Below are 23,838 nucleotides of genomic sequence, written 5' to 3'. Positions count from 1 at the left end.
ATGCCTAGATGGGGCCCAGGAAGAAGAGGAGAGCAAGGATTTAGGTGGCGACCGGGAGGTCCCTGCAACCTGTGCCTTCTGAAAGTAATGCAAAACTGACTACGTTGGGTTTTCTTTAAAGGGAAACTCACAAAAATGCTCAAAGCACCAACTGACAGTCCAGCATGCCATTAAACGGGGCTGTCCCGCTCGGGGACTGTGAGACACCGAGCTGACTCTTGACTTCTCTCTCGAAGCCTTGATCACTTTCGTACTATCTTAAAGGCATACCGACAGTATTTGTCTCGTGATATTTTGGATGCCGCTAAGTGAAATAATGCATAAAAACTCGTACGGGCCCTCAGTAATATCCGGGAACCAGTCAAATATTAGTAACAGTATAGCAGCATTACCTGTTTCTGATTCATTCTATCGTAATGGTGATCGGCGTTTCGTGTTTATGTATTGCCATATTGTGGCCACTTTGTGAGCCACTGGCACACAATTTCCTGAATATCAAACATTGAATGCAAGCCGGTGCCTGCTACATATTTCAAAGCGTAAAAACTAACTGATTTTCATCATCAGGATTAACTGTAACATTTCATTAACAAATGTGGACTTGGGACGGGAAATATATATTTCAAGTACATGAATAACTTAGGGTGTGTCAGACATCACAAGGGCATTTTTACTCTTTTTTTAAATTTATTTTTCCGTGAGAGACAGAGAGAGAGAGAGAGAGAGAGAGAGAGAGAGACAGGCAGAGACACAGGCAGAGGCAGAAGATGAGCACGTGGCTCAGTCCAGCCCATGGGCTGGCCATGATACGTGTCCCAGATGATACTGGTGGCATTGCTAGGAAAGCTTCTGGAACTGGAAAGGCGCAGCTGGCACGGATGCAGCTGCATAGGCAGCTCCCATGCAGGGAGCCCGATGTGGGACTCGATTTCGGGACTCCAGGATCACACCGTGGGCCGAAGGCAGGCGCTAAACCGCTGAGCCACCCAGGGATCCCACATTCTTACTGTTTAAGGCAGTATTTCTTCCAAAGAAGTCAGAGAAGATGATGACGGATGTGTGAATAAATTCGATCAAAAATGCATGCAGTCTGGTTGACCCTTCTTATCTCCTTTTTTTTCCCTCCCACTCTCTCTGTTTTCCTTTGGCCTCCATAACTGCATAGTCTCCCCGTTATCTCCTTTCATTCTGGCGACTCCTTCTTACCATTGCTAGCTCCTTCTCTTCAAATGAGCCTTCGCATGATGATGTTCCTCAGGACTTGGTTTTACTTGATTCTTTTCTCAATCGATACACGTTCCCTAAATGTTTCCACCTATGTGCATGATTTCAATGGCCATTTACATCAGAGCTTCTCAAAGGGTGGTGCATGGGATCACCGATATATCAGAATCCCTGAAAGGAGAGTGTTTAGTCCAGATTCCCTTGGATCTGTCCTAGGCCTGCCCAATCAACCATGTGGGCGTGCACTAGGAATCTGCATTTTCAGTAAATTCTCCAGGTTGCTCTCAAACTTGGAACCACTGTATTAGTCAAGAAGGACCTGACTGTCACAAACAGTGGCAGCTCAATATCTCCATCTGGCGGCTTCATAAAACCACTGTCTTTGTTTTGCAAATGCCCACCAAGGATGTGAGGAAAATATTAAAAATCTGAAAATCAGGAAAGAAATTGGAACAAGGGACTTTAGTGGACCATCTGCTCCATGACTAACCAAGATGAGTTATGACACCTTTTGAGTCATAACAGCTTTTGACTTTTCTAACACCGACCGTGAACTTGTCTGTTTTACACTTGTAAGGAGAAATCAAATTGATACATCTCAGAGGTCCTCCGACTATAGAAAAACACAGGTATTGGATGACTCCTGTCTATAGATCATTTCAGCACGTTGTGATTTCTTACGGCAGTGCCAAGAGGTTTTCTGGAATTTTGAAGTTATCCTTCCAGAGGTTAGCTCATAAAGAACGGTCTACTTTCCAAAAATAACTTAATACAGAGCGCTCTTTGTTAACTTAAGTTCTCCTGTCAAGTCTCTCTTCTAATTATAAAAGCAATAAAGACTCACGATAGGATAATTTTCACAAAATAGAAAATTTACAGAGGAAATGAAATTCATGCTTCATTCCACTACTCAGATGTACTATACGATTTGAAAGTGAGGGATACTATCTGCTTCCATCCTTCTCCCCCCCCCCTCCCTCTCTCTCTGCCCCCTATATTATTTTCTTTGGACCTTTCACCTTTTGGTGCCTGCCTTGATTTGCTACCAGCTCTGGGCTTTTATTTTTTCCATCTGTTTTTAATCACACATGTTACTTCTTTCATCTAAGATTTGGAAGCAAATCTTCAATATTTTATTCAGTCCGATCCTTCTTCCATAGTGTCTACTTCGAGTTAACGGTCCAGGCTAAGCCAATGATTTATGTTGTACTTCTGATCCCCTTCCTCATAATGCTCAGCATTTCACTGGTTCCCGTAACTACACCAATATGTTGGGTGAGGGATGACTGATGATGACCATCCAGGGGGTAAGGATAGTCTCTTCAACAAGTGGCTCTGGGACAGCGGTATATCCACATACAAATGAACAAACTTGGACACTCTAGTCACAGGATACACAAAACGCCTAAACGTGAGAGCTAAAATTATAAAACTCTTAGAATAAAGGATAGCAGTAAACCTCCATGACCTCGGATTTCTTAAACATTAGACCAAAAGCAACAAAAGAAAAAAAAATGGGTAAATTGACGTTCACCAAAATGAAAACAAGCTTTTGCATTAAAAGACACCATCTTTGGGCACCTGGGTGGCTCAATCGGTTACCATCTGCCTTTGGCTCGGGTTGTGGTCCTGGGATTGAGCGCCGCATCGGGCTCCCTGCTCAGCGGAGAGCCTGCTTCTTCTGCTGCTCCTCCTGCTTCTGTTATCTCTCTCTCTCTCTTTCTCTTTTTCTCTCCCTCTCTCTCTCTGTCTCTCTCTCTCTCTGTCTCTCACTCTCTCTCTCAAGTAAATTTGTAAAATCTTTTTTTAAAAGAACAAAAAATAAATGACTATCGAGAGAGAGAGAAAGATATCATAAAGATGGGAGAAAACATTGTCAAATCATATGTCTTTTAAAAAAAGATTTTATTTATTTATTCATGAGAATACGCAGAGAGGAGAGAGAGAGAGGCAGAGACACAGGCAGAGGGAGAAGCAGGTTCCATGCAGGGAGCCTGATGTGGGACTCGATCCCGGGTCTCCAGGATCATGCCCTGGGCTGAAGTTGGCGCTAAACCGCTCAGCCACCCGGGCTGCCCATATGATTTTTTAAAAAGTATTTTATGTATTTATTCATGAGAGTCACGGAGAGAAAGAGGAAGGCAGAGACACAGGCAGAGGGTGAAGCAGGCTCCATACAGGGATCTTGACTTGGGACTCGATCCCAGGACCCCAGGATCACGCCCTGGGCCAAAGGCAGGCACCAAACCGCTGAGCCACCCAGGGTTCCCCTTGCAAATCATATGTCTAGGGAGAGTCTAGCAACCAGAGTATAGAAAGAACCCTTACAACTCCAACCAAATGAAAAAACAAATAAAGATGGGAAAGAGATCTGAGTACGTATTTCCCGAAGGAAGATAAACAAATGGCCAAAAGTCACATGATAATATGCTCAATATTATTAGTCAGTCGGAATTGCAAACCAAAGCCTAACAATAGCTGTTAACGCCCCCTAGAATGTCTAACATTAAGGGGAAACAGTTGGTCTTTCAGAAAGCATCTCTGATTTGAAAAGATTGGCCATGGGTGCTTCCCACTATTTTCCCACCCCTAAAACTACATAGGCTACATACATGGAGGCTCTTGGTATGCCTCTTCCTCTCCTCTTCACCAAGAACCTTTCGAAAGCCTTCATTCAGGTGGCACACAGTTCTGTGTAAGAGTCCAGCTTGCCCTGCTCTCGTGGATTGCACGTAGAACGAGAGGGCTTTGTCTGGCTCTGGAATCTGGGGTCCATGGCTGTGCTGGGTCTGTCTGGAACCGTCACCTTGTGAGGGCTGATTTGGGGCATCACTTGCCAAATCAGCATTCGGTGACATCGTGTCAGTGGTTTGAATTCGGCCATAATGGTAGTACTTACAACATGGAAATAGGAAAACCCTGGAGCTCGGAACTGCAATCTCCCCTCCCGAAAGCCTGTTCCCAGCACATCACACTGCCCAGGACTGGCCACAGAAGAATTGCCTGGAGCTCATTAACAGGAAACAAGAGCTACATCACAGGGCAGCTCTGTCCCCTGATGTAGATGACAATGAGAGAGGAAGTGTGTGCTGTGTGCCCTTCTGAGAGGAGCCCTACCTCTGGGCTTAGCCTTCATTGGCAGTGTGGTTGCGGCAGTACAAGCTGAGCGCACATCCCAAATGTGAGAGGCTCATCTCTATCTCCCTATTGTCCTCCATCGGGGACATTTTTGGGGACTCGCCTCTCTTCTCAGGAACCACTGGTGTCCCGAAAACCTTGTCAGTACACAGTCGTCCGAGGGTACACTGAGGGTCATTTGGTCTTGTTGCAACCCGAGTTTCTAGTTAAGGCAAATGGACCTCTGACACCCAGGGCCTTTGTCCTGACACGTCTTCTCCTCTTGGGTCATTTTTAATTGACTGAGAGTCCTTGAATCCCACCCACACAAACACACACGGCCTCATGTGTCTTGGCACGTTGAAAGGAGGTCCTTAACGGAACCTGGATCCTAAGCGTGTGTGTGTGTGTGTGTGTGTGTGTGAAGGGAAGACAGAAGCTGTTATCTTTCCACTTTATTTCTTCCATAACCCATTTTGCAAAAACTCCCCTGCCCTCAGTGCCTTTTCTGAGACCATCAGATATTGTCTTCAATGTTTCATTCATTCATTCACTCACAAACTCATTCATTCATTCACTGGATTGGTCAGGGTGTAATTGACTGAGACCACGATCGACGCTCTGCATCTGAGGAGGTATTAGTACTTCCTGGTTTCCATAGAAAGCGAACATCAGGAAGACCTTTTCTGATGACATTCTGGTTTCCATGACAACTGGGGTAAGCCATTCTTTCCTGGAGACAGAAGAAACATTTAACAAGGATATTTACAGACTGGAGAGATGGAGTACCTGTAGAAACGTCGGACTAGTCAGTGTCTGCTATCAATGTGTGAGTCGTGTGTGTGTTTGTGTGTTGCCAGTGTGTGGGTTTTAGTTGGACTTTAAGAGCTCTAATCCCTCCTGTTTTATCAGAGGGGATGGCAGCTTCTCTTGGGGCTGGGGAGCTTAGGTGACTGAATACCTCTGTCACACCAGGGCCCCTTTCTGCTGTCCTAAGGTGACACCATTGCCCGAGGGCATTGTTACCTGACTTCTTGAAAGCAGAGATCCCCAAATATTCCTCATCATGTACCTCTGCTTGATGATTGTCCCATGAACCCTTAAAGATGTAAGTTGACTCGCTTGCACTGACTTAGAGTCAAGTTATTATGTGTGTGAAATGAGAGGGAGAAAGAAGTCAGCAAATGAGGCAAATGGGTAGGATTGGAAGATCTAATGTGACTCTGTGTAGCCTAGGGGATGATATTGTGCTCACTCTGAGTAGCCGACACACACATGATCTAAGAAACATCTCTAACAGACAAGGTCGGAGCCCACGCTCTGAGGTCTCCTCTTCAGACGTCACGGCTTCTCAGAACCACCGTATCCTCCGTTGCGCTCTCTGGAACTACAAGTGCCCACTCTTCCTGTCATGACACTCTTGCGTCATTGCTCAATTGTACTTTTTTTTTTCTTTTTTGATCTCCAAATGACTCAAGTTCTCTTTCATAAAAATAGGAAGAGAGTGTTGCCTAAAAGTCATGCTGGTTTTCCCTCTTTGCTTTTAAAGCTGTTCTTTTCCCACTGGGTTCTAGAAGTTTAACCATGATGAGCCTAGACCTGTGTGTGTGTGTGTGTGTGTGTGTGTGTGAATGTTAGAGAGAGAGGAAGAGAGAGGGAGAGCAGGGAGAGGGACGGAATATATTATGCTTGCAGGTTGGCATCTCAATACACCATCTGATATTTTGGAACATTGTTGCCTATTGTTCCTTCACACATTCAGCAGCCCTTCTCTCTTCTTGGACCGAAGTACAATATATCTTCTGTGGTTAAATATATACATTTTAATAATGAACATTTCCTTTGATCCATAGAAAATGTACCTCAAAGACATTTGCAATGTATTTGCATCGCTTTCTATGCAATGGTTGGTACTGTTTTGCTTGCCTGCTTTTTGTTCACTTACATCCAGGATTTCATTTCATATCACCTTAGAATCTTTGCAAAGTAAGGTTTCGGTGCCTATGTACACGTAAATGTGTCCTCCGTGTAATGTTTTAAAACATTTGAGAAATGATGTCTACCCTCACCACCCACTTCTGTCCTTTTCCTTCCTCTCTTGCCAATGCAACAGTGCCATGACATTTCTGTTTATCATTCTGGACTCTTCTCTTGCATTGACATGTCTTTGTATCCAAAGATGAAGTAGACACCGTTGCTCTCATGTGAATGTGTGCCTTACGGAAAGCGTATTACTTGCGCTTCACTGGTCTCTAGATATATTTTTTTTTGGGGGGGGGGAGTGAATGAATTTTTGTCCTCTGTCAGCACATGAAGGTCTGCATCAGTCCTTGTGTTGGATGCATAACATGCCCTTGTTGGCTTAGATTATCGGTTTGTTAGTCTATTCCCATGGGTAGCAAGCACCTGGCAGACACCCAATGCCGTTATGACAAGCTACGATGCAGTGAGTTGTCTTGTGAATTAGGGCACCTTTTTCTCCTTGTGCACGACACAGGGAAATTAATAGGTTCTGAAATACACACTTTGTCCGCTCGCCGGGCTATCAGTAATTATGGAAGTCTCGCCTGCAGGAAAGACCAGGATGCCCTTGACTTTTTCAGTCCTAAGGCTGTGCATGATTTCATCACTGTTAGAGAGGGAAGTGGAGGTCTCCCTGTGGCAGGTAACAGTGACTGGAGGGGTAACAGAGAATCTCTGGAAGAAAATTGGCCTGCTTGATGGGAGAAACCACCTGAGTTTGCTAAAGGAATGGGACAGAAGTCACTCTAGTCTTAAAATAAGGCCCTGAGGGGAACCTTGATGTTTGTGTCGTCCTTTGCACAAGCACTCATGGTTCTGCTCCTCTGGGCAGCTCTAGAGCTCTTGATGGTGTGTGCCTGCAAGCGTAGTTGCTGTGGTTCCTTCTTTCTTAAGGGAAAATGGGGGGCAGAGTTTGGCAATTTGAATGTGTAGGTGCTCTGAGTGTTGTAGCTGATCATTGGTAGGTGAGAAGCAAGCCTAGTTTTTTCAGTTCTTTGGTAGAACTGAGGGCGGTTCACGATTTTTCAGTCTGCGCTACTTGCCACTGAAATGTTTATACAAAAATGGTCCACATTTCCAAATAGGTGTGACCTCCATGAGTTTATGAAACTAGTGAGCAACATAAGGGAAAGGTTTGAAGATGCAATTCCCACTCAGTTGCTCTACAAATGGAATGAGGTTAAAAACTTTGACAGGTGGAAAGTTCATGCTGGATTCATGGGGCACTGGAAAGGTGTAACAGTAGGCAAGAACGTGTTTTCTCTCTAAGTGAAATTGCGTGAAATGTGCCTTTATAGCCAAAAGGGGGAACTGCTAACTCGTCCATTCATGGAAATACATGTTTTGGGGACAGTTTAAGGTCACAAAGCCTACAGCTTAAAAGAAGCTCCAAGGTGTGCCTGGGTGGCTCAGTCGGTTGGGGTCAACACTCTTGATTTCAGCTCAGGTTATGATATCAGGGTCATGAGATCGAACCCCGTGTGGGGCTCTGCATTGGGCATGGAGCCTACTTAAGATTCCATCTCCCTCTACCTATGGCCCCGCCTTCCTCCTCCATCTCAGAATGAAAACCACACACACAAAAAGTCCAATAAATAAGCACTGGTTTTAGGGAAGGGATGAGAGGGTGTTGGGGTAAAGATGAGAGAAGTTCTGCCTCTGGGGAGTGGAGGGGTGCAGGAGTCCTATCAAGGACAGTGCCCTTGTTTTGAGACAACACGTTCAGAGGGTTGTTTTCGTTTTTGTTTGGAAGTGATCACAGCCCTCAACGGGGAAAGGAGTTAAGGAACAAAGCTTCCAAAATCATTCTTCCAAAAGTCACGGCGATTGATTGGAGAAATAAATATTCGTTGCCACCACGTTCTCTCATTCCTTAGCCAAGGAGCAAATGGACTAGAGTTAACAGCAGGACTTAAAAATTGAAGCTGGTTCATCTGAGGGTTCTATTTCTTGATGGTCTGGAATTGACCCTGAAGTTACAAATCGTGGAGTTGTTACTTCTACGATTCCCCTTCTGTTTTATTCTATTCATTTTTACTGGGCAGGCATGTTTGGTATGACTGTAAACTAGAATTGTGGATACATGTTCAGATCCAAGCCCTCCGAGAATTGGGGGTCACTTTAATAGTTACTTCAGTGTCATTCAGGGTTCTATTTTTAATACTTGTTCCTGGTGTGCAGAAGAGGATCAACATTTACATGTAATTCCCTCTATCTGTCCCTCTTTCTCTCCAACTGCCACGTGTCTGTCTACACACCCACCTGGATGCACCCTTAGAGGGAAAGAAGAGAGCTGTGCTCCTGTCAGGATGAAAAAATAAGGAAATCATCTGCAACATTATGTGCCAACCCTTCAATGGAAGCTGTTTGGACAGTGGGCCAAAGCACATGGTGAGTAGGCCATGGAGGATTTTATATTTTCATTAAAAACCCTTTCCTTCTGAATGCGTCTCTCAAGGGTGCATCGTTTTGGTAACCGGACAAAATGATTGCAATTGATATTTTGGTTGTCCGCTGCAAGTTACTCCATTAAAGTGCTTCGTAGTTGAACAGATGTACACAAACGTGAATGGGAGAGAATATTCAAATAGGTGCTATGGTTTTTAAAGCCCTTTCTATAGAAAATAGGTTTAAACAGAATTTAAAAGTGCGAGACTCATATATTTGCAGTTCGCATTCCTTCTGGGTGATCAGCTTACTGATCCTTAATGGTTTTCCTACTTTATGGTGTTAAACAGCATTTTAGATTCTCCGTGTGTAATTCCAAGATAAGGAACTGAGACGAGCTGCCCTGGAAGCAACAACATTTGCATGCATGCGTAGAGCAGAAAACATGGATTCCATGCATCAATATCAGGCATCTTGCGTCTCTAACCTCATCACTCTGAGTCTGTGTATGTATCTGTGAGTGTGTGTGTGTCTGTCTTGGGGGTCTGGTTGGAGCTCAGGTGACTCAGGCACTCCTGTTCTGTGTGAGAGACTGGCAGGTCATGCTGCAGGGAGACTGCAGTTGGTTGAGTTACCTGTTTTTCCTTCTCCTCTCTGTTCTGTGTCCTCACCCGACACCCGTGATCTAAGAGCCAGTACACTGAGTTCTGTAAAGCAGAGGACACAATACCTGCATGATCATACATTCTGGCAAGAAAAGGTTTGTGCAGGCTGGGCCCAAAGTCTGTGTCATTAGTCATCATACGTTTCATATTGTAGCTAGGAGTATGTGTGAACAAAGTCCTGCATACATGTGTTTTCTTAGGGAAATAATCTGTTGTAAATCAAAGCGTACCATTTGAAACCGATACTGGATGAACTAAAATCTGTAAGCGAACTGTGATACGTAATTGAACAGTATATGTGGAAAAGTAGAACCCATTAACAGGTATTTCCTGACGGGTCGGAAGGGGGATTGAGAGAACAACTGCATTTTCTGCATGACACACATCTAAAAGTTTGAAATGTATTTAAATGAAGTTTTTAAATGTCAGGGAAACCGCATTGCAAAAAGTGATTCACAAAACTGATGCAAAAAATCAGATTCCCACGAAACAGTGATCCCATACTGCTCTTGAGTGAAGAAATACAGTGCTAGGCATATGTGCACGCGTGTGTAGATGGCGCATTGGGAACGTGCGCTGAACGCTCACACCATCATGTTGACAGTAAGCATCTATCATGTATTGCCCCCGTGTATACCCCTCTGCATGGTTTTTCTCTTCACAATTTTACTTTAGAAACACCAACACACACTTACATAATAGACACCGTTTTGTTGCGCGCACACACACACACACACACACACACACACACAAAACGCTGCTACTACTAAATCCTTGCATTTAAGACGGACAAAAAGGCTATTATGAAAGCTGTAGTAGTGGCCATGGTTCTGAAATAGGAGGACCAGCCTAAACTAAACAGGTTAACATGGAAATATTTTTGAAATTCAAACGAAGGAAGCAGAGAGACAGGTCTACATTCCAAATGAGATGTAACTAACATTTCTGCTTCAGAATAGCCTGTATTCCAGAGCTGGGGAAGGGAAAATGATGACTCCATCCCCATTTCGTTGACTTAATTTCCCATCTGCCTTTCTGATTTTCTAGATTAACATTAGAGGTACGTACGTCCTGGGTATCTACATTTGAGGCCATTTGATCCCTGGAAGGACTGTGCACCTCAGAGGCACAGAGCAGAGGAAAGGGTCTGCCGGACAAGCAGTTGGAACGTGTGAACCAACAGGTGCCGCGAAAAGACTCACGCCTCCCTCGATCTACGTGCTGTTTTGTAAGACGTTCCTATTTTACTAAACATTTCACTTGCAGTCATTTCATGTTGACATTTGGAGTGTGGCTTATTCCGCTCCTCGCTCTACAGCCATCTCTTTCCGAAAATTTAGCTCTGGGGGCGGGGAGGGGGGTGGGCAACAGCCTTTTGAGCCACCGTAGTGCAATGCAAAAGGGCAGGTCAAGCCAATGGCCCATGCCTGTAGCAATCCTTATGAAGGATGGCACCAGTAACCACCAGGATGATCTTCGTGAACCTCTGGATTCTAAGCTCATGCTCTTGAACCCAAGATTGGGCTGGCTGGCATTCAGGGTCTGTAGGCTGGAGATCGTCCCTGGCTTCCTTGGGTGCACAGGGTGGCATCAGCGCCCCCCAGAAAATAAGGACCGAGTGAAGCATCCCCCCAGGATGAGCCCCAGGGAGCACAAAAGGCACAAGACGGCCAATAACACAAATGAGATCTGGAAAACGACACCCGCCTCCCCACACAGATGCTCTTTAATACGGAGTGGCAACAAGCAGGGCAAGAAGTTGGGTATGGAAGGTTAAAAAACTCCTCAGGCATCTTCTGTATGTTCCCCGATACTTGCCTTGTATTTACTCCCCCTATCTGACACACAAACTCTTTATAGTTCTTTGTTTTATCTCCTTTCAATTCTCAGTGACCGATGTTCTTCTACGTTCACAAAAGTAATTTTTTCTCCTAATGGTTTTCTTCTCTTCCTTTTCCACATTCCAGTGTTCTCCTATACAGTCCGTTCCGTGACTCTGGGAGACTCAGGTGAAGAAGGAGGGTCCACACAAGCAGTAAACCCTTTGTGGCCCGAGGCCAAAAGGCGTGCTGAAGGACATTGTTTTAGGGAAGATGTGCCGTGCCTGTGTGTCTGACGGCCAGAACCCTCAACCTCTATTAGTCACCTCTTGAGAGGACACCCAAATCACAATGGATGCTGAGTATGTCCTGTGCAACTGGAAAGACCACTTGTGGCCAGCAAGGGTTTTGTCCAGATCCGGGGTCTCACCAAGAAATAAGAGGAAAGGAGCACTTTCTCTAGAAGTTGAAATACTCTCGGTAGATGAAAAAATTAAAGTGAAAAGCACAGACGTAAAGATCCTAAACGAGTCTCAGATTGAATCCATTACCTCCTTGCTAACAGCCCAGTCGAAGGCCAGTGTCCCAGCGGGACAGGAAGTGCCTTACAGAAACGCTCTTTCAGTGGCATTGGAGATTCTGAAGGAGAGAGCAGATGTGCGCCCAGCAGGAGCATCGGATGATCCAGAGACCACTACACCGTCCCGAAGGGGACCAAGAAAGCGATCTCTTAAAGACTACCGGAAGGCCAAAGGGATCTTACTGAGGCGTCTCAGGAAACGCAGAAACCTCAAATCGCGGCTGGTGCATTCTCGGAGACAGGATGCCCCAGATGGCGGCCAATCACAGGCACACACAACCCTCACTCCCCTTCCAAGGAAAAGGCAAGCAAAGTCCTCACCAAGCTCCAGCAGGCGCCCGAACTTACCGTCACTTTCAGAAGATGGTGGTGAGAAAGAGGGCAAGGAAAAGAGGGACACCTCAAGAGTTAGGTCTTTGCATCGCATAGCCAAGGAGGCGGGTACCGGGGCTGAAGATGGAGGCATCCTTCCATCTCCGCCACCAGGTTTCAACCTCACTGTGCCCGAGGAGGCTCCGAAAGAAGAGGCACCTGACACCCACGCAAAGACCCCGGATGCCTCCTCTGAGCGCTCTGCCTCCTCCGGGAATGTTGAGGACCACGGAGAGGGTCCCTGGGAGCCAGGCATGGAAGGTGCGGCAGCCTCCTCCAGCGCCCCTAACCTGAGGCCGCGTTGTTCACTCCGTCTGGCAAACAGGAGAAGGAAGCTGCAGGTACCAGAGTTTGAGAAAGGGCTGCAGGAATCTCGACCTTCGGCCAGCTCAAAGGCTGTGAACCCCACCACTGCTATTAAGAAGGATGTCAGCCAGGAAATGGGACAACTGACCAGCACGCTTTCTCCACAGGAGCCTTGTCCCATTGAAGGAGGAATGATGGTCTGGTTTAAATTTCAAAATCACCCCTTTTGGCCAGCGGTGGTAAAGAGCGTCAGCCAAGCAGAGCAGACTGCAAGGGTGCTTTTGATTGAGGCAAACATGCACGCTGAAATGAGTGGCATTCGAGTTCCTCTTCGAAGATTAAAGCCCCTGGACTGCAAAGAGAAAGAAACACTGATGAAGAGAGCCAGGAAAATGTACGAGCAAAGTGTGAACTGGTGTTTCTCCCTGATTTCTCACTACAGAGAAGGGCTCACTTGTGGGTCTTTTGCAGGCTCCTTCCTGGACTATTATGCTGCTGACGTCAGTTACCCAGTTAGGAAAGCCATCCAGGACGGGGATCTGGAGGCTGACTTCCCAAAGGTCAATTATGCCGACCTGGAGGATTCTGAGGAGGAGACCTCCGTGGGCGGGAAGAGGCCCCGCAAGAAGATTCTCCCTGACCGGATGAGGGCTGCTCGGGACCGAGCCAACCAGAGGCTCGTGGACTTCATCGTGAAAACGAAGGGGGCCGATCACCACCTTCTGGACATTGTCAAAGGCAGGAAACAGTCCAGGTGGCTGACATCGTTTCTGAATTCCAACAGGTACACGCTCTGCGTTGAAACATACCTGGAGGATGAAGACCAGTTGGATGTCGTGGTGGGACATTTACAAGAAATCTACAAACAAATAGACAAGAAGAGGCTGACTCTGGCAAGGGACGACAAAGTGAGTTTTGTTCTGGAAGTTCTTCTGCCAGAAGCAATCATTTGTTCAATTGCTGCACTTGACGGATTAGGTTATAAGGAGGCAGAAGAAAAGTACCTACGGGGCCCACCCGTGCATTACCGAGAAAAAGAGCTGTTTGATAAAAATATCTTAAAGAAAATGCGATAGAGATCGGCACCAAGGGGCAAAGCTAATAAGTAAGCCCTCCTGTGCCCACACTGCAGCAGGGAGACCTCTCATTGCCTGTCTGTATGCAATGCGGGATCCTTCCATTCTCTATGCCATGTACATACGTTCTAGGAGTTTGAGACCCCGGGAACATGCTGGGTTCATTTTGGATCCATCTGTGGCACTTGTGCGTAGCACGGCCACCATCGTTTCTAGTTCTCAAATGCCTTGCAAACTAATTTGATAAAAAAAAAAATACTGCAGACCGTTGTACTTCTCTCTACTTACTTGGATGTGTCATTGTCTAGATGTTTTCATAAGGTTGCTTTGGAGAGCACTTCATATTTTAAATACGGGACGCACGATCTCTTATGACGTGAAAGAGCCCTGGTGTCAGACATGAAGCAACAATCGCTTTTAAAATGTAAGATGGATTTTCGCAGAAACATCACATGGATTTCTCACTCTCTCTGTGACACCTCGGTGTAAATGAGTGCATTGGTTCTTAGGATAATTCCTTGAATTCGATCTGCCATGCTTATCTGTGTGGAAGAAAAGCCCTGAGGGGTGAAGCCAACGGCACAGATGTTTGCGATATACTGTCACTACCTTCTCATGGTTCCTGGAAAAGCCGTCTGAAACCCAAAGGTAATGACTGGTCATCTGCATGTAGTCCACATGGGAGTGAACGACATCTCAATGTGCGGTGAACATTTTGTCGGCCTGTGCGAGACTGTGACCTCTACACTTGCCTGAGATTCCACTTAGGGAAGCAGTTCTTGCTCAGTGGCTAAGTGGTTTCCTAAAACAAACAGGCTCCTAGCTGTCTTCCTGACTGATGGGATGCTTTGCATGTAGTGGCTTATTCCTCTGTGGAAGACAACTAATCAGACACACAGTTTAGCGATTTTAGACCTAGCTGGAGTCCAGGTTCACTGCTGGGAGCCCATCTAAGTGGCACACATTGTAGGAAAGCATGCACTTTGTTCTGGAACTGTGTCCCCTAAGATGCAGTCATCTATCTCAAACCAAGCCAGCGTTCTCTTTTGATTTATTCACTGGCTAGCCCTGACAGGTTCCGGCAGTAATATATGCAGGCTGGTAAGTCGTTCCAAGCTGTGTGAGCAATAGATGGACCGGGATCTGGGAACCAGAAATGAGCTACAGAAAAGCCTCCATTTGGCTAACTGTGGCTGTTTTCAGGGTACAATGAAACGTGCATAACTAAAAGATAAACCCTGAATCCTATGAATTGTTATCTTAACTTGAAAGTGGGGATAGTAACTTTAGGAAAGTAAGGTTTTTTGAGGAAAAAAATGTTAGAAAAGCTAGTTTGCTTTTAAAATGTGATGTGGAAATGAGCACTATTGGTCTGACATGAACCCGAGTGCATTTCTATTCTTAGAGGGACTCAGCTGTCACTCACGGGCCTATGTTATATGTTCACACGGCCATGTGATTTGTGTGAATATGTGTGTAAAATTTGCAAGAGTTAGCTGTTTTGATTCCCAATAAAACGTTGTATCTTTCACTTTGAACTTGTGCTTCTTCACACTTTAGATTGTACAACTACACAGTTGTGTCTTAATCCATGCACACACACACCTGTGTGTGTGTACATGCTATATTGGAATTTCAGTGATTTAGTCATCATTTTTAAAAGTTCATTATGAATTTTCTTCACATCCTAAATCAATATTCGCTTTCATGTTCATTTTGCATAAGTTTAGAAGAGGGCCTTCCAAATTGTGTAAGCTTCAGGCCCAAAGGCAACTTCTTTGGATGCTGCCTGAGAGATGCCAATGACTCCTGAGGCGTTCTGCTTGGGCTAATCCACATGACATCCTCATGGTCCTGGAATGTACTTGGAAACACACCATCTCATGCTGTCTGTGGACCTTTCACACTGGAACAATACACTCTAGTTCTTCTATGAACATCGTGTCTCCCGAGCCAAATAGACCACTCAACTTCAGCCTTCTCCTATGGCCATATCTGGCTCTACATTCTAATATTTTCTTCACTACCTCATCCATCCATCCATCATGCATCCACCCACCCAGCCATCCAGCCATCCACCCATCATCCACTCCTGGCACTGTGAGTCAGTAGATTAATTAAGATACAGTTGAAGACTCTCTCATTTGTAAGGTGACTGTGAGGCACTACTTTGCCTTCTTAGTAAGAAATCGTTATCAGTATCATGGTTTGATGGCCTACATGTGAAACCAGAACCCCAGATTTCCCCATGCCTGTGAAATTGCGGGTGTCCTTTGGTTTGGCGTGAAGGGTGAGGACCCTCTCCCTCTTGGAGTGTCATGTATGCCTGAGGCATCCACTGAAGAGGGCGGACATGCCTAGGACATGCATCTCTTCTCCTCCACAAAGATCCCATGTGAACCAGGATCACATTCGGGATGTGTAGCCGAATTGGGGGGCTGGCTGTGTGGACTCTGAGATACCTTCCAGCCTGAGCAGTTGTTAGGGGGTTCTAAGATCGCCCTAATCTGTTTCTGTAGCATGGGTGCGTGTGTGTGTGTGTGTGTGTGTGTGTGTGTGTGTCTGATGGGCTAGTCCAACCTGTCACCCACCCTAACCTCGTGGATTAAGGAGGCCTCCTCTCCTACGGTCACAAGGCAGAGGGTGGAACATCGGGTCCTGACTCTGTTGGTTGGCAGAGCTGCATGGAGACGGCATGCACAGAATTGACAGGTCTCCATATTTAAGTGTGCATCTGACAAAGACATAGTGGAACCTCGAGACACACTAAGGTGATGAGCATGGAAATACTGAATACCCAGAACCCCCTGAAACCTCACCTGGGCATTAGCAACCCCCTGACCCTTGCTACTGGAGAGTAGCTTCCTTGTTCTCGGAGACGCTGAAAAGACTTCATCTAAGGTACCTGCTGGGACAGATGTTGCTTCACTTATTCGACATTAATCTCGGCTAACCTCCATTACCATTGGAATAATAACAAGGGTAGGTGAGACTAGGTTAGAAAGCACCAAAAAAAAAAAAAAAAAAGAAAGAAAGAAAGAAAAAAGGAAGTTCGCTTTGGATGGGAAATGCCTTGTATTCAGAAGAAAACTGTAGGACCTGGCTCTTAGGTACTTGCATGAAGTGAGACAATGTATGTGCAATGGATTTTGAGAATGCTGGACCCCCAAGAGAGAGAACAGAATATAAGTCCGTATGGGGAGAACTTATTAACATGGGGGCACAGAGCTGTGACTCGGGGTTTGATGTCCTGAAAGGGGCCAACTCAGCAGCCTCCTGTACACGTGATATAAGCGTGGACAAGTGTTTGCAGCAAATGACACGGAAATACTAGAACTTCCTAGGCAGAGAAAATGGTAGAATAGGTGAGAAGGTCCAAGGGAGTAGGTTTTTAGATATGATATATAATGTAAGATCAGATGTCCTACCTCCAGCCTCTGTTTCGTCGGAGGGCTGCTCAGAAATCCCTGCTCAAAAAAAGGAATGTGCTGGTGAAGTAGTGGCACCGGCATCGTTGAGAAGCCCAGTGCCGACTCTCCTCTGCAAACCATTGTTGGAAGCAAGAGATGCTAGCATGGGACTGGCAATCAATGGAGACAACAGGATTCTCAAGAGGCAGAGTCCCAGTGGTGGCACAAGCCTATGCAGGGCAAGGTAGGCACCGTTACCATACTGGACTGCAAGGCCCTGGTGGGCCAGTCTCTTGTGACTGACCAGAATCTGCGGCAAGAGAGATAGTATACAGAGTACATAGTAGTGTTCTGTGGTCTAGATATAGGGGCAGCTGGCTGGGGTATTACTTGATTTCTCTAAGGAGAACATAATGAGAACTGGCAGGCAGAAAGCTGATGTTAGCAGCTTTAGTGGAAAACTCTGGTCCCCCACCAAGTGTCCAGTTCTAAGTCAGCCCATGGGCCCAGGGCCCTGTGAGGAAAGTGGAGGTCAGAAAACACCGGTCAAGCTTTTCCCAAAATCCTGTGTCTATTTACGAAGGTAAGGTTAATGAGCACTGTGGTAAGGACCATACCTGCATTAAAAAAAGGAATATTGAATATGAGTTCTCTACTTATAAAGGGACTTATGAAGTCTAGTCTGCCTCATTTCACCTGACAGGAAACCCAAAGTTTCTGTCGATCACCCAAGGTTTGTTTTTTTCTCTCCAGACATTCCATGTACAGCTGGCATTAATGGACTTGGTAGGTGGTAGGACCATCACATTAGCACAAGTGGCATTATATGGAAAGACACACATGGAAGCCTATGAAGCTGATATGTCCTTAGAATATAAGGAAATAAAAGCAATAGTATACTAGGAAAGGAGAGAAGAGTCAGATTACTAAATTCAGAAATGTTCCCACTAAGATCAGAGTGGGGACATTACTATCAGCCTTGCAGAGATTTATAAAAAAAAAAGATTGCAAGGAAATTCCATGAACAATTGTACACCAAAATTTAGGCAAGTTCGGTGAAAAGGTCAATTTCCTAGAAACACACAATGTAACAAAACAGACTCATGAGAAAATAGAAATTCTCCATTGACCCATGAAAAAAGTAAAGAGAGCGAATCCATCCAGAAGAACTTAGAACAAAGAAAAGCTCAGGACCTGTTGGCTTCGCTGGTGAATTCTACCAAATGCCTGAAGAATTATACCTACTGTTGGTGGGAATGCAAGCTGGTGCAGCCGCTCTGGAAATCAGTGTGGAGGTTCCTCAAGAAGTTAGGAATAGAGCCACCCTATGACCCAGCAATTGCACTAGTAGGTATTTACCCCAAATGTACAAACGGAATGATCTGAAGGGGCACATTCACCCCATTGTCTATAGCAGCCATGGTCACAATAGCCAAACTATGGAAAGAGCCAAGATGCCCATTGATAGATGAATGGATAAGGACCTATGTTCTCTCTCTCTCTCTCTCTCTGTCTCTATCTCTCTCTCTCTCTCTCTCTCTCTCACACACACACACATTATACACACACAGAGAAGGAGACAAAGCATGAGAGACTCTTAACTCTAGGAAACAAATTCAGAGTCACTGGAGGGGAGGTGGGGGTGGGGTCATTAGGTGATGGACATGAAGGGGGGCACGTGATATGATGAACACTGGGTGTTATAGGTAACTGATGAATTATTGAACTCTAACTCTGATACTAATGATGTACTACTATATGTTGGCTAATTGAATGTAAATTTTTTTAAAAAGAAGAATTATAAATCCTTCTCAAAGTCTTCCCAAAAAATAGAAGGGGGAGGGGCAAGTTCTGAAATCATTCTATGAGGCCAACTTTACCCTGATAGCAAAGTGAGACTAAGACACCACAAGAAAAGTGCAGACCAATACACCTTACGACTACAAATGCAAAAACATAAAAAGTACACTGGCAAACCAAACCCAGCAGTTTCCTTGATTAAAAGAATTTTAACTAAAAGGAATATACATCATGGCAAAGTGGGATTTATCCCACGATTGTAAAGGTGGCTTAACGTATGAAAATCAACATGATATGCCACATTAATAAAATGAAAGGAACAAACCACACGATTACCACAAAATGATGCAGAAAATGCATGTGACAAAATCCAGTACTCTCTCAGGATGAAAAGCATTCAGAAAACTAGGATTAGAAGGGAACTTCCTCAACTTGAAATTGGGCATTTATGAAGAACGCACAGCTACTATCCTATTCCATGGTAAAAGAATTGAAGCATCCCCCTAAGACCACGGACAAGTCAAAATGTTCACTCCTGCCACTTCTATTCAACATTGTACTGAACATTCTAGGCGGAGCAATCGGTCAAGGTAAAGAAACAAGACGCACCAAATATGGAAAAGAAAGAAAACTATTTGCAGATGCCAGAATGTTATATATTAAAAAATCCTGTGCTCGTCACCAAGTCACCCCCAGTCCCTGCCCACCTCCCTTTCTATCACCGCTAGCACTGAGTGTTATTCTATATGTTGGCAAACTGAACACCAATAAAAAAATAAATATGTAAAAAATCCTAAGAAATCCACTACAAAAGCTATTAGAGCTAATATTTGAACTCACCACACAAAATCCAGTTGTGTATCCATCAGTATACTAGCAGCAAACATCCTTAAAAGGAAACTAAGAGGGGTGCTGCGTGATTCAGTTGGTAAAGCATCTGACTCTTGATCTCAGGGCCTGAGGTCAAGCCCACATTGGGTGTGGAGCCTACTTTAAACAAAAAAAGGAAACTAAGAAAATAATTCCATTTACAAAAGCATTGAGACGAATAAAGTACTTAGAAATAAATTCAGCTGAGGAGATGCAAGGGTTCTACACTGAACACTACAAAACATTGCTGAAAGAAGGCAAAGAAGGCCTAAATAAATGAAAAGACACATTGTGTTCATGGATCAGAAGGTGTCCTATTGTTAAAGTTTCAACACTCTCCCAATTTATCTACCGTCTCAGCGTGATTCCTATCAAAATTCCAATGCTCTACTTGTAGAAGCAGAAAAAGTGATCCTCAAATTCATGTAGAAGTGCAAAGGACTCCCAACACCAGGACAAACTTGAGAATAAAAGGCAAAGTTGGAAGACTCACATTTCCCGATTTCAAAACTTACTACAAAGCTGCAGGAACTAAGACAGTATGGTATTGTCACAAGGCTAGACATTTAGACCAGCAGAGTAGAATTGAGGGCACGCAAATGAACCCATACACACATGGCCCTTGATCTTCAACAAGGGTGCCAAGACCATCCGGTGGGAAAAGGACAGTCTTTTCAAGAAGTGGTGCTGGGAAGTTTTGCATGTGGGGATGCACATGCAAAAAGAAGGAAGCTAGGCCCTTCTGTCAGAACGGACACAAAAATCAACTCAAAACGGACCAAAGACTTAGCTATAAACACTAAAACTATAAAATCTTGAAAGAAAACACGGGGGTAAATCTTCATGACCTTGGGTTTGGCAATAGTTTCTTAGATATAGCACCAAACGCACAAGCAATGAAAGAAAACAAAATACATACATTGGACTTCATTAAAATTTTAGCATGAAGGGACACTTGCACAAGAGTGAAAAGACAACGTGTAGCATGGGAGGAAATATTTTCAAATCATGTATCTGACAAGGGTCTAATATCTAGAATACAAAAAGAACTCTCACGACCCGACAACAAAAGGACGACCACACTTTAAAATGGACAAAAGACTTGAACATAGACATTTTTCCAAAGAGGAGAAGATCCACAAACAGCCAACAAGCACAGATGAACAGATGCTCAACACCATTAGTCCTTAAGGAAACGAAAATCAAAACTGCAATGAGACATCACTTCACACCCTCTAAGAATGCTGTAACTTTTTTAAAAGGAAAATAATATCTTGAAATAAATTTTCTGCACTCTTCCCTTCTCCTTCTGGGATCCCTATAATACAAATGTGGTTCTGCTTGATGATGTCACTGACTTCCTTCCACCCACTCTCAGTTTTTATTCTTCATTTTTCTTTCTGCTGTTCAGCTTGGTTGCTTTCCATTACCCTGTCTTCCAGATTGCCAGTCCGTTCCTCTGCATCCCAGGTATTGAATTCTTCATCTCGGACAGGTTCTTTTTTGTATTCCGTCCATCTTTTTAGAAAAGATCTTATTAATTTATGAGAGAGACAGAGACAGAGAGACAGACATAGGCAGAGGGAGAAGCAGGCTCCCTTCGGGGAGCCCGATGCGGGACTCCATCCCAGGCCCCTGGGATCACGCCCTGAGCCTAAGGGAGATGCTCAACTACTGAGCCACCCAGGCGTGCCTCTTTCCTCCTCCTTTATGGAAGGTCTCACTGCAACAACGTGGATGGATCTAGAGGGTATAATGCTAAGTGAGGTAAGTCAGATAAAGACAGATACCATATGATTTCACTTATGTGTGGAATTTTAAAAACAAAGCAGATTAACAAAATGAGAAAAAAAGAGAGAGAGAAAGCAGACTCTTAAATACAGAGAGCAAAGTGGTCGTTGCCAGAGGGGAGGCAGGGAAGGGAGACAGGTGAAACAGATAAAGGGGATTAAGAGTACACTCATCGATTGCAAAGAGTAATGTATAGAATTACAGAAGGATTATATGGTACACCTGAAACTAATATAACACTTTATGCTAACTTTTAAAAAATATGAAGGGAAATAAGAAGTGTTGGCAAAAATGTGGAGAAATTGGAACCCTCATGCATCGCTGGTGGAGCTATAAAACGGACAGCCACCATGTAAAACAATTTGGTGATTCCCCAATCCATTAAAGATACAACTACCATAGGACTCATCAATTGCATTCCTAAATATACACCCAAAATAACTGAAAAGAAGCATTTAAACGAAGGATGTACAAGAATTTTTGTAGAAGCACTATTCACAACAGCCAAAAGATGGAAAAAGTGCAAATTTCCACCAAATGATGAATGGATAAGAAATTTGGTATACCCATACAATGGAATATTACTTCGTCAATTAGAAGGAAGGAAGTTCTGATATATGCTACAACATGGATAAACTTTAAAGACGCTATGTGGAGCCAACGATGCCAGAGGCAAAAGACCACATGTTATTTGATTCCATTTATATGAAATATCCAGAATAGGCAACTCGCCAGAGACACAAAACACATGCGTGTTTGCCAGATCCTGGGAATTGAGGGAATGGAGAGTGACTGCTTTTTTTTTTTAGGTTTTATTTATTCATGAGAGACAGGGAGAGAGAGAGACACAGACACAGGCATGACGGAGAAGCAGGCTCCATGCCAGGAGTGTGATATGGGACTCGATCCCGGGTCTCCAGGATCAGACCCTGGACTGAAGGTGGCGTTTAACCACTGAGCCACCCGGGCTGCCCAGAGAGTGACTGCTTAATGGGTAAGGGTTTCCTTCTGGAGTGATGAACATGTTCTGAAGCTAATTAGTTGTGATGGTTGCACATCTTTGTGGGTGTACTAAACACTCCTGAATGATTAAGGTGGCAAATGTTATGTCAACTTTAGCACAATAAGAAAAGAAGGAGAAACAGGAAAAATGGGAACAAAGATCCTATAGATTAAAAGGGGCCTTAAGAGACACCTGTCCCCATCTCAGTGTATGGTACTTATTTGGTTTCTGATTCAAATAATCAAACTGTTTTTCAAAAATCTTTATTTTTTTTTTTACTGTTGCTTCCTGTTGCTTAATGGCTCTGAAGGGTTTTTAACACAATTGAAGAAGAAACGTTATGACTAACTGGATATTTAACAATATTAAGAAAATAGTTTGATAGGGGGCAGGCAAGATGGCAGAGGAGTAGGGTCCCCAAGTCACCTGTCCGCACTAATTTACCTAACCTTCAAATCATCCTGAAAACCTACGAATTCGGCCTGAGATTTAAAGAGAGAACAGCTGGAATGCTACAGTGAGAAGAGTTCGCGCATCTATCAAGGTACGAAGGCGGAACAAAATAAAGAAATAAAAGAGCATCCAAGGGGGAGGGGCCCTGAGGAGCTGGGCTAAGGCCAGGTGGCAAGAACCTCCAGTACAGGAAAGCCTAGACCCAGAGAAGCAGGAACTTTACCAATCTTCCCCGACGGAAAGGCGCTCACAGGGAGCTCCGGCAGGATCCCAGGAGGGGCAGTGGAGGCCCCAGGATCCCGGGGTCACTAACAGAGGAAGCACGCCCCTGGGGAGAGCGCGCCACACTCCGCGGCCGAGCTCCCTAAAGGGCTGGAGCGCACGCCCGGCGGGGCCCCGGGAGCAGCTCAGGCGGTGGCTCCATCGGCGGCTCCACACGGAGGGGGCTGCGCGGCCCCGGGATCAGCTCAGGTGGCAACTCTGCAGAGGGGGCTGCGCGGCCCGGGAGCGTGATTCCAGCGACGCAGGCCCCGGAGCCCAGGGCGCTGCGGAACACAGCCCAAGATCCGTCACTCCCCCCCGGGACAGGCAGAGGCCGGGAGGACACAGGGCAGCAAGGACACTCCTGCCGCCAGGCGGCCCTGAGCTGTGCAGGTCCGCGACCCCCGCCCCCGGAGCATCCAGGCCCCTGCAGACTGGGAGACTGCGGTAGTTACTGCGGGAGCTGACTTTAGGGCTGGGGAGCTGGCCGCTGCCACTGTGGTTGTTTCTTCTGGTGTCACCTTGTGCCTGGGACTGAGCGGGGCCGCCAGGAAGCAAGGGCCTCACAGGGTCAACAGATCCCACTGAGCCGTGCACCTGGCAGGGGGCGGGGCAGCTCCCCCAGGTGCACACACCTGAGAATCAGCACAGCAGGCCTCTCCCCCAGAAGACCAGCTGCA

At 45.3% G+C, this 23,838-nt stretch overlaps 1 long non-coding RNA gene across 1 annotated transcript; it reads right to left on the bottom strand.

The window, feature by feature from the left end:
* Positions 1–4,781: 4,781 nt before the first annotated feature.
* Positions 4,782–15,549, bottom strand: LOC119878836. Its single transcript, XR_005387186.1, has 2 exons — positions 9,387–15,549; positions 4,782–5,074 (listed from the first exon to the last, which is right to left on the bottom strand). It is a non-coding gene; the product is annotated as an uncharacterized LOC119878836 (long non-coding RNA).
* Between the last annotated feature and the right edge of the window lie 8,289 nt (positions 15,550–23,838).

The sequence above is a fragment of the Canis lupus genome, unplaced genomic scaffold (genome assembly GCF_011100685.1).
Source record: "Canis lupus familiaris isolate Mischka breed German Shepherd unplaced genomic scaffold, alternate assembly UU_Cfam_GSD_1.0 chrUn_S1963H2162, whole genome shotgun sequence".
Classification (NCBI taxonomy): Eukaryota; Metazoa; Chordata; class Mammalia; order Carnivora; family Canidae; genus Canis; species Canis lupus.
This window is presented reverse-complemented; position numbering and strand designations above follow the sequence as displayed.